The 11931-nt window shown below is 35.0% G+C and overlaps 1 pseudogene; it reads left to right on the top strand.

Moving 5' to 3' along the window:
• The first annotated feature begins 10230 nt into the window (after window positions 1–10230).
• LOC109381976 (phenylalanine--tRNA ligase alpha subunit pseudogene) lies at window positions 10231–11632 on the top strand (annotated as a pseudogene).
• The last annotated feature ends 299 nt before the right edge of the window (window positions 11633–11931 follow it).

The following is an 11931-nucleotide window of genomic DNA, read 5'->3' as shown; positions in this document are numbered from 1 at the left end:
GACAATAATCAAAATAGCACAGTATTGGCAGAAAAACTGACACACAAACCAATGGACTAGAATTAAAAACTCAGAAATAAACCCACATACATATGGGCAGAAATTTTTCAACAAAGGAGCCAAAAACATACAATGGAAAATACAAAACCTCTTCAATAAATGGTGTGGGAGAATTGGAAAACCACATGCAAAAGAACGAAACTAGACTGCTATCTGTCACCATGTACCAAAATTAACTCAAAATGAATCAAAGACCTAAACATAAGACCGGAAGCAGTAAGCTACATAGAAGAAAGCATAGGTACTAAATTTATGAACCTTGGGTTCAGAGAGGATTTTATGAATTTGACCTTAAACACAAGGGAAGTAAAAGCAAAAAATAAGTGAATGGGACTATATTAAACTGAAAAGTTTCTGCACAGCAAAAGAAACCATGAACAAAACAAAGAAACTACCGATGAAATGGGAGAATATATTTGCAAACAATGCCTCCAATAAGGGGTTAATATCCAAAATATATAAAAAACTCATACAACTCAACAACGAAAAAACAAACAATCCAACTAAAAAATGGGCAGAAGACCTGAATAGACACTTCACCTAATAAACATATGAATGGCCAACAGATATATGGAAAAAAAAATGCTCAACTTGATTAGCTATTAGGGAAATGCAAATCTAAACCACAATGAGATATTGCCTCACACCTATTAGAATGGCTATCATCAGCAAAACAAATAATAACAAGTGTTGGAGAGGCTTTGGAGAAAAAGGAACCCTCATGCACTGCTGGTGGGAATGTAAATTGGTACAGCCACTATGGAGAACAATAAGGAAGCTCCTCAAAAAATGAAGAATACAATTACCATATGACCCAGAATCCCTCTCCTGGGCATCTACCCAAAAAAATTGGAAAATATTTATCCATAAAGATATATGTACTCTGATGGTCATTGCAGCATTGTATATGGTGGCCAGGACATGGAAACAACCAAAGTGTCCTTTGATAGATGATTGGCTAAAGAAGATGTAGAACATATACACAGTGGGATACTACTCTACCATAAGAAAAGATGAAGTAGTGCCATTTGGGACAACATGAATGGATCTTGAGATTATTATGCTAAGTGAAATAAGTTAGAAGTGAAGAACCATATGACTTCACTCATATGTGGGATATTAAACTGAAAGCAACAAAGGAACAAGACAAACAAATAAAAGAAACAAAAACTCATAGACACAGACAACAGTTCAGTGGTTACCAGAGGGTAAAGGGGGAGGAGGGGAAGTAGAGGAGGGAAAAGGTAATCACATATATGGATATAGGAGAACTGACTCTGGGTGGTGAACATACAATGCAATATAGAGATTATGTATTATAGAAATGTACACTTGAAACTTATATAATTTTACTAACCGATGTCACCCCAGTAAATTTAATAAGGAAAAGTTCATATATTCTGATGAAAATAAATGCCACATTCTCTTTAATTAGAATTTGGTAATGCCCTATCAATTTTGTGCTTCTTATTTAATGGGAAATACATAAGAATAACCAATAATCACGCTTGGTTCTTAACTTCAAAAACTCAAAATGTACTTGAAGGACAAAAAACAAAGAAAGAAGGAGGGCGAGTGGGAGGGAACTAAAGAGGGAAGAAGGAGGGAAGGTAATATTATTTTCAATTTTATAGGGAGAGAAGGAGGGAAGAAAAACATGAAAGAGGGAGGGAGGAAGACAACGATGGCAGCGCAGTATTGTATTACATAGAATAGTATTGATCTGTCTGTCACAGTTTACAATATTTCAGAGGTAAGATTCCTGCAGGCATTTCAGTGGATAATAAACATTTAATAAGAATTAAGATTTAAGCTACCTTCTAAAAGTACATGTGGTTTAAATAGGGGTGTGAAGAGAGGTGAGTGGGTGATGGAATCAGCTTATCCAGGCTGGAAATCCTGTCTTAGTAAAGTGAAGGTAAACATTAGCAGGAAGTGTATGGTGAAGAGAGATGCATGAAGCTGTAATAATGGCTTTGTTTGGTGAGTAATAAAGTATAAGGTTGAGTTGAGAGAATACCATCATTTTGTGGGCACCAACAACATAAAACTAAGAAGGAAAGAGAACCTCAGACAGAGATTCTTGAGAAGAAGAGTCATCTGATGTAAACACTACTTTGAATCTATTAGTCTGGCTGAAATATCAAAAAAATATTGCATTGTACCTTTAGTCAACAATAATGCATTCTATACTTAAATATTTTTTAAGAGAGTAGATCTTATTATTTTACCACAAAGAAATTGTTAAAAAGAGAAATATTGAGAATAACTAAAAGGAGAAGTATTAAGGCAAAAAGATCTCTTTAAGAGACTGTTGTTTAATCTCAGTGTAAGATTACAGAGAACGGGGTAGAACTGAGGCACACTTTGAAGGAAGGATCATCAATATTTGGAAACTACTTTAAAACTGGAGTAAAAGGTGTGTTTTTTGTTTGTTTGTTTTTTCTTGAACATTTGATTGTATATTTATTTGCTTTTAAATAGATATCTACTGGAAACACTGCCTTCATCTGAAATACACAGCTCACATTCTATTACCACTAACTATTCTAACAAATAATATTTCATCAAAAATAATAAAATGAACTATAAATAAACATTATATTCATTTTCTTTCTAAGATGGTAGAATAGGGTTTTTGCTTTGTTTTGTTTTGTTTGCTTTGTTTTTAACAGAGGCAACAAGTAGAAAGGAATATGTGTGTAATGTGAAGATGAAAATTGAATTTTGCCAGATTTATGTTAATAACTACACCTATTTAATTCTTTGAATGATGTTTAATATTTTATTAAATGGCCATGTTATTGACTTTGCTCTCTCTATTAACATGAGGAAAAAATAATATCAAACAGGGAATTGTCATTAAATTCTAATTATTTGTTTTATCTTTTGGTAACTTTAAATATAATTTTCAATTTTATAATTTATAGTAGAGCAGCGTATAAAACATTTATATAAAAGAACAAAAATACGCTTCCAAGGACCCATAGTGTGCTAGTAACCTCATTCTTAGGGGAAATTGTATGTGATTATTTTCCACTACTCTGGGTGATTGTTTTACTAGAATATTCAGTCAAACTCATTTACCCAGTGTCCTAAGGAGAGTGGTATTCTTTTGTTGTTTCTTTTTGATGGGAACTTAACTCTATGTGTCTGACATTGAGCTGAATAAACCCTGTTGGGATTTAAAAATCCTTTCACAATAGACAGAATATTTCTATGCATAGGCTGGGAGAACTAGCATGGGCTCAGAGTAAAGAGATTTAAAAATTGTAGATCTGGAAAAAAAGGAATTCAGGAAAGGATAATAGTATTCATTATGATTACTTTTTGTTCAATATTCTAGTTCAATGACCACAAACCAATTTATTCATTACTAAAAGCATAAAAGAGGTTGTAAAAATAGTCAGTATAGTTAGAAGGCATTTTAGGGAGAAACTTAATAACCAATGCAACAATATAGCTTACAATTCAATTGTCACCTACTTATTTCAAAAATTAAATCATATGGAGAGTACAATATTAGTGCCAAATCTTGTATTATTTTTCATATATTGTCAATTTACATACCTTTATTTTGAGTTGCTAGCAAATCTTAGTGATCTTTAATCCCTTCCCTAAATTATAAAGTCAATCTTCCTTTCTGACTCTTGGAAAAGTTGAAAATGATACCTAGACATTTTTATCACAAAAATTAAAAAAAAAGACTCTCTTGCCTTTGCTTCCAATTCTATCAGTACACTTTTTCCCCACCAGACAATCATTTTGCTACAATATTGTCCCTCATTTCTTTCTCTGGTGCGTCTACATAGTACCACGTCCCATCAGAGCACAATCCTCTAAACTTGACTACCTCCTTCCCAGTCATTAATGTGAGTAGCCCCATCCACCTCAGGCATCTTTAGTTTCACTTATGAGGATCTTCCATGTAGACAAGGTCCATTTATAATATATGAAACACTTCTACTAAAACTTGAAAAAAATAATTTCCAAAGGGATAAATAATGCCGTTAGTAATTGATTAAAGTTATTGTTAGGTATTATCCTGTCAATCACATTTTTCTCCTGTCTGAACATGTTACTCAACTTCCAAATACTAACCTTTACAAGTCATGCTCTAGTCATTTACATCATCCCAATGAGATTTTGATCCAAAATATTTTACTGACATGATGTTAATTAAAAGATAATTCACAAAAATATAATAAAAGTCTAAATACTGGATACCATGACACAATGGAAATATAGATATTTCTATTCTTTGAGCAAAGTGAAACATGCATCTGTAGTTCTCTACAGATATGTAGAAGTATTACTGTGCTTTATTAAACATGCATGGAAAGATTAGCTAACTCTTTCTACACAAAGGGATTCATCTATAGCACAAAACAAGATGAAACTCCTCTTATGTCTGCATACACATGTGTGTTTATTTCATCTCAAAACCAGTCCCAGTCTGAACCCAAGGTGAGGACAGGTGCACAGTCTGCCATCTGCTTTTATAGGACTACTCACCAAGGCATATTTCAAAACAAAATGTCCTCATCAAAGGTTTGTTTCTATGTTGTTCTGTTCTGTGTGGTTTGGTTGGCCTTAGTTCACTGTATTCAGGTCTTATGAAGGGAACTGAGAAGAGATGAAAGTGAAATATATTTTACAATGGCATGAACAAGTTTGTATATATTTAATTAATAAAAATCATGTGTATATATGTCTACTCAATCTTATAAAAATTAGATCGAGGAGCATTGTCTTATTGAGCTTTACAAGTATGATAAAGAAATCTGAGACATTCTTAAATTGATTTATTTGTTCATAGTAGGTTTTCTAAACTTTGTGATGAATTTCATTGGAAAATATATTCACTCTTAAGTAATTAATTAAGACATTATCAAATCTAACATATTACTGTTCATTTATGTTACTGGTAAATATCTGAATTCACATCACTGTCTCAGCATTATGAATTAAATTCATTTAATTTAGTTACAATAGCTAAGTTAATAGTAAAATAATTTGAGAAATATTTTTACTGCTGTAGAAAAACTGTCACTCTGAAGACTAACAAGACTTTTGTTATAGAATATATTCAAAATTTTATAAATATTTCCCAGTTTTCCCATATCTATCTATCTATCTATCTATCTATCTAATTTTCCTATACTTTATGACACTATTTTCATATGTTCTACAGCCATTCATGTCAATATTTTTTTTCAAAAGAAAACCATAGCTCAAACAGATTTAAAATAAATGGCATACTTAATAGAAATCATATTTTTCCACTGAAAATTCACCCTAACTTTGAATTTACTTTATAAAATGTTACAGTAAAATATTATGTGTAAAATAATTCATACACACATTAAAAAAGAAAAAAATCAAACCATTACACTAATGTATTAACTCAAAATTAAAACGACTCAGACCCACTTCCTGTAACATTCTCCTAATTTAACAACATTTAATAGTATTCATTTTAGTTCTGATCATTTTCAATGAAATTCTAAAGGATGTTTTTTTTTATTTTTTTATTTTTACTTCTTGATTTATAAACTTTATCTATTTCTATTTATTTCTTTTTATGAAATATGAGGAATTTTGTCTTAGGCCACTTTTTTTTTTAACCTTTTCCACCCTTTGTCATTAAGTTACTTTCAGGTTTTTCTAATATATATATATATATATATATATATATATATATATATATATACATATATATATCTTTTAATTTTGAATAACATATGTAAATTTTTATTTCTTTTTCTTTTAACTAAAATTTATTGGGGTAACAATAGTTAGTAAAATTACATAGGTTTCAAGTGTATAATTGTGTAATACATCACCTACATATCACATTGTGTATTCACCACTCAGAGTCAGTCCTCCTTCTAGTACCACATACGAAGTCAGACAATTAAATTTGCGAACTTTCTTTTAAACACTGCTGCTAACCTTTTTTGATGTCAGAGGGATTATTCGTTTTGAATTTGCACTAACTGGACAAACAGTTAACCAAGTTGACTATTTGGAAGTGCTGAAAAGGCTGCGTGAAAAAGTTACGACCTGAACTTTTTGCCAACAATTCATGGCTCTTGCATCACAACAATGCACCAGCTTCCATGGCACTGTCTGTGAGGGAGTTTTTAGCCAGTAAACAAATAACTGTATTGGAACACCCTCCCTACTCACCTGACCTGGCCCCCAGTGACTTCTTCCTTTCCCCAAAGATACAAGAAATATTGAAAGGAAGACATTTTGATGATATTCAGCACATCAAGGGTAATATGACGACAGCTCTGATGGCCATTCTAGAAAAAAAGTTCCAAAATTGCTTTGAAGGGTGGACTAGGCACTGGCGTGGGTGCAAAGCTTCACAAAGGGAATACTTTGAAGGTGACCATAGTGAGATTCAACAATGAATTATGTAGCACTTTTTCTAGGATGAGTTTGTGAACTTAATTGTCATATCTTCTGTTTGACCACCCCATCCCTCCTTACCCTCTGGTAACATTAAACTATTGTCTGTGTCTATGAGTTTTTGTTTGTTTGTCTTGTTCTTTTGTTGCTTTCAGTTTTATATCCCACATATCAGTGAAGTCACATGGTTCTCTACTTTTTCTGTCTGACTTATTTTGCTTAGCATAATAATCTCAAGACCCATCCATGTTGTCACAAATGGCACTATTTTATCTTTTCTTATGGCAGAGTAGTATTCCATTGTATATATATACATCTTCTTTATCCAGTCATCTATGACAGGACACTGGTTGTTTCCACGTCTTGGCCAATGTAAATAAAGCTGCAATGAACATCAGAGCACAATAATCTTTACAGATAAATATTTTCAGACTTTTTGGGTAGATTCCCAGGAGAGGGGTTGCTGGGTCATATGGTAATTCTATTCTTAATATTTTGAGGAACCTCCACACTGACTTCCATAGTGGCCGCACCAACCTGCATTCCCAAAAACAGTGTATAAGGGTTCCTTTTTCTCCATGCCTCTACAACACTTATTATTTGTCTTGTTGATGACAGCCATTCTAACTGGTGTGAGGTGATACCTTATTGTGGTTTTTATTTGCATTTCTCTGATGATAAGTGATGTCCAGTATCTTTTCACACGTCTACTAGTTATCTGTATGTCCTCTTTGGGGAAAAGTCTATTCAGGTCCTCTGCGCACTTTTTAATTGGATTGTTTGTTTTTTGTTGTTGTTGTTGAGTTGCAGAGCTCCTTATATATTTTGGATAATAGCCTGTTATCAGAAGCATTGTTTGCAAATATCTTCTCCCATTTGGTTAGTTGCCTCTTTATTTTGTCAATGGTTTCATTTGCTATGTAGAAGCTTTTTAGGTTAATACAGTCCCATTTATTTATTTTAGCTTTTACTTCCCTTGCCTTTGAGGTCAAATTCATAAAATCCTCTTTGAACCCAAGGTCTACAAGTTTAGTACATATGTTTTCTTCTATACAGTTTATTGTTTCAGGTCATATGTTTAGGTCTTTGATCCATTTTGAGTTAATTTTGGTGTATGATGACAGATAGCAGTCTAGTTTCATTCTTTTGCATGTGGCTTTCCAATTCTCTCAGCACCATTTATTGAAGAGGCTGTCTTTTCTCCATTGTAAGTTTTTGGCTCCTTTGTTGAAAATTATCTGTCCATATTTATGTGAGTTTATTTCTGGGCTTTCAATTCTATTCCATTGGTCTGTTTGTCGTTTTTCTGCCAATACCATGCTGTTTTGATTATTGTTGCAGACATTTTTAAAAGAAATTAAAGAAGACACAAAGAAATGGAAAGACAGTCTGTGTTTACGGATTGGAAGAATCCCTATAGTTAAAATGGCCATATTACCCAAAGCAATATACAGATTTAATACAATCCCCATCAAAATCCCAATGGCATTTTTTAAAGGAAAAGAACATAAAATCATCAGATTTGTATGGAACCACAAAAGACCCCGAATAGCCAAAGCAATCGTAAGAAAAAAGAATAATGCTGGAGGTATCACACTCCCTGACTTCAGCTTGTACTACAGAGCAATAAAAATCTCTATTTCTTATCTCTCTAAAGCAGCTGTTCTCAACCTGTGGGTCACGACCCCTTTGGGGGTTGAACAACCCTTTCACAGGGGTCGCCTAAGACCATCGGAAAACAAAAAGACACTTACATTATGATTCATAACAGTAGCAAAATGACAGTTATAGAGTAGCAACGGAAATAATTTTATGGTTGGGGGTCACCACAACATGAGGAACTGTATTAAGGGGTCACGGCATTAGGAAGGTTAAGAACCACTGCTCTAAATGAAGACAGACAACCCCTCTCTGAAGGTTAAAAAAAGCAATACTAATATCCCCACATTTACCTACTCAAATTCTCCCCAACTCTACCTGCCAACTTAAGACATTTAAACAATTAAAATCTCATTCATAATGTTTATCAAATTTACAGATTGTCCTGTAATAAAAATTAAAATATCCATGTTTTGTCATAGGTTGAATCTAATATTGAAACAAATAAAGAACATTTGCGTTGTTCATGTATATATTATTTGTTACGGAACTAGAATATAAGAAAATCTAATCTGGGCACAAAAACTATGAAACTTTTTAAAATAGCAATCTATCTTTAGGTTTAATATATCCAATTTTTTGTTTTCTTAAACCATTTCATTGAGGTATGATTGATACACAAAAAGCTGAACATAATTAATGTATAAAACTTGATAACTTTGGAGGTAAGTATTCACTTGTCAAATTATCACCACAATCAATGCCATAAACATATCCACCACTTCCAAGTTTCCTCTCACTCTCTTTATTTTAAAAATAAACATATTAAATTTTCTTATACTAAAATTTGAGATGCTTTCATTTTTATTCATATTGAAGTAGAATGTTTATAGTTTTTTTACTTTCTTGGAGTCTAATTACCTTTGACTTTTCAGACTCTGCAGAAGGAGCATAAAATACCCTAATAACACAAAGGGTATTATCCAGGTTAATTTTCATAGTACTTTGTTAATGTTCTTTATAACACTAACTGCTTTCTAAAGGGCTTGCCCATCTATTACTGGAATATTTTTCAGTGGGAATTCCTGTTTTTCATTTTTCATTATCTTGATTCCTTTTTCATTTTGCTGGAGCATATGTTCAAGCAATCTGTTTTGTGGAAATGACAGATATGATAATACACATTCCAAGACCTAGCATGTTTTTGTTTTTGTTTTTTTGTCTTTTGTCTTTCATTTTGTGCTAGTTATATAATTATGGGTTCAAAATTGATTCCTGTCAAAATGCTGGGAAATTTCTCCTTTGTTGCATGCCATGCAATATTTTCAGTGAGAACATATTACCTATTTTTGCTGTTGTTATTGTATGCTTTTATTTTTTAAAGCTTATACAAACTTCTCTTGGTCCGTGTGATTTGAAAATCTGTTGCCTGTGTTTAGGAAAAGAGATTTTAACATTTATTGATAGTCGTTTAGTCGACACATTTAATTTAATGGAGCATATGTTTCTTAGTTCTGATAATTTGTTGCCAATACTATTGCCTTTATCATTTACTATGTTTTCACTCATTCTGATTGTATGTTGCAGTACTTGAATTGATATTGTATATCTACCAGTTTTCTCTTATATTTTCATATCATTATTTTTTGCTCTTGGTTCAGGGAAATTTTCTCAATGCTATCCTACAAAACTCTAAAATTAAAAATAATAATCTTATGATTTTAGACTTACTGGAGAGTTGCAAAAATAATACAGACAGTTCCACTCCATCCTTCACCCAGCTTTCCCTTGTGAATGTTTATCTTACATAATATAGGCTAGCTGTCTGTGACATCGCGGCAGGGGGATGGGGAGGGGAGAAGGGAGCGGTAAAAATGTCCACCACCTTCACAGGCAGCTGCATGACATACAATATTTCTTAAAATATTTCAACCAGATGGTGAGAGCTTACCACAAAGCCTGAGATGATTGCCCGGGAGGGCAGCGACGAGGCCCAGGGGCTGCACAGCGTTCCTTGGAGAGGCTGGCCAGAGTGAGCTCAAGTGACTGGCCAGAGACAAAGTGGTCTCCAGGAAGGCCTTGTCCAACAAATGGTTCCCTGAGGACAAGAGTGTGGCCACTGGGCTACCGGTCTTTGGAGCGGTGGACATCATGGAGGCTCCAGCTGGTCTGGGAGGGCAGGCTGAGAAGCTAGGTGAGAAGGAGACAAGTGACTGAAGTGACCCTGAAGAGAGCAAAGCAATTCCTTTAGCCTCCAAGCAAGAGGCAGAGCTGGGCCCAGAGATGACTTCCAGCAGCTCCTAAGTAGGACGGGCCCTTCAGGCCCAACATCTTCTCAGCCCACAGCGTCCTCCCTGATAGGGCCACCCGCACGCCCTGTCCAGGTCCACACCCAGTCCCGGCAGATCTTCCTGGCGATGGGGTTCCCCACGATGCTGACTGACAACTTCCTTGAGAGCGCATTCTGGAACTCTGACCTTCTCTTTCAGGCCCAGCAGCAGGCACCACACGACCAGCATGACACATTCTTCCTGTGAGATCCAGCCGAGCCCTTCAGCAACCCATAAACTACCCCCAAAGGTTCTGGCTGAGATGCTCCTAGAGCAGCTGCCACTCACAGGTAAACGAGTACCGCTGTGAGCTGAGGGAGGCGGGGGAGGGGGGAGGGGCCTGATGCGCGCATGCGTAACGTCAGCGGCACCTCCTGCGTCCTGTGTAGTCTCGCTTGCCTAGAACAAGCCATTCACTCCCAAGTACTTCCCTGTCGACAGTGCGTTCTGGAACGAGACCCTGGACACCATGCACCTGGCCGAGTTCTGAGCAACAGACTGAGCGCATTGTGGCTGACAACGGCCTCATCCTGGCTCATCTTATGGATGTCATTTGGGGGTTCTTCACTAAACTAGGTACCACCCAACTCCCTTTAAGGTGGCCTACAACCTTTATGGAGTCCAGCAGGGAGGTGTTCTGCTACCACCAAGGCCTGAAGAAGGGAGTGGAGGTTGGAAGGTCCTGCTCTTCCTCCCTGAGATGCTGGTGCCACTGGCTCCCAGAGAACGAGTCAGTCGTTGCCTGGGGCCTCTAGCTGGAGCACCTAATGATGACTAAACATGGTATCAACAATATCCGGGAGCTGGCATGCCTCCAGGTGAACCTGCAGATGGTTGTAAGACTATCCTGTGCTTCCTGGACCCCGACCGGCATTCAGGTATAGTTGGAATTTGTGAGATATTGATAATATACTTTGTAAGGTAGAGATATACACATTTCTAAGGTATAGATGGAATATAGATGGAGAGAGAGAGGTATCCAATGAATCACTTTATAACTTTGTAAAAAAATCAGTTGACTAAATTTTAGGGTGTCTATTTCTAGGCTCTTGTACTTCTAGTGTTGATTATTGTAGCTGTCAAGTAAATATTCAAATAGATATGTGTGAAATCTTCCAAATTTGTTCTGCAGTTTCAAAACTTTTTTGGTCTAAATTTTTTTGTGTTTCCATAAATTTTAGAGAGAGCCTTCAGATATCTACAGCAGTCCTGCTGGAATTTAGGATTGCACTAAATCTACAGATCAAATTGGGAATAATTTCTTAACAATATTAAATCATCCAGTCCAAGAACATGGTGTATCTCTTTAGTTATTTGTTAATTACTTTCATTCGTGTTTTATAGTATTCAACATATAGACCCTGAATATATTTTGTTAGGATTTTGTCTAATATTTCAATTTAGTGCTATGGTAAATTATATTTTTTTAAATTCCAATTGTTTATTGCTAGTTGATAGGAATAAAATTCATATTTTTATATTGACTTTGTATTTTAAGACTTTGACAAACTATTCTAGAAAA

Source organism: Hipposideros armiger, unplaced genomic scaffold (genome assembly GCF_001890085.2).
Source record: "Hipposideros armiger isolate ML-2016 unplaced genomic scaffold, ASM189008v1 scaffold_57, whole genome shotgun sequence".
NCBI lineage: Eukaryota > Metazoa > Chordata > Mammalia > Chiroptera > Hipposideridae > Hipposideros > Hipposideros armiger.
This window is presented reverse-complemented; position numbering and strand designations above follow the sequence as displayed.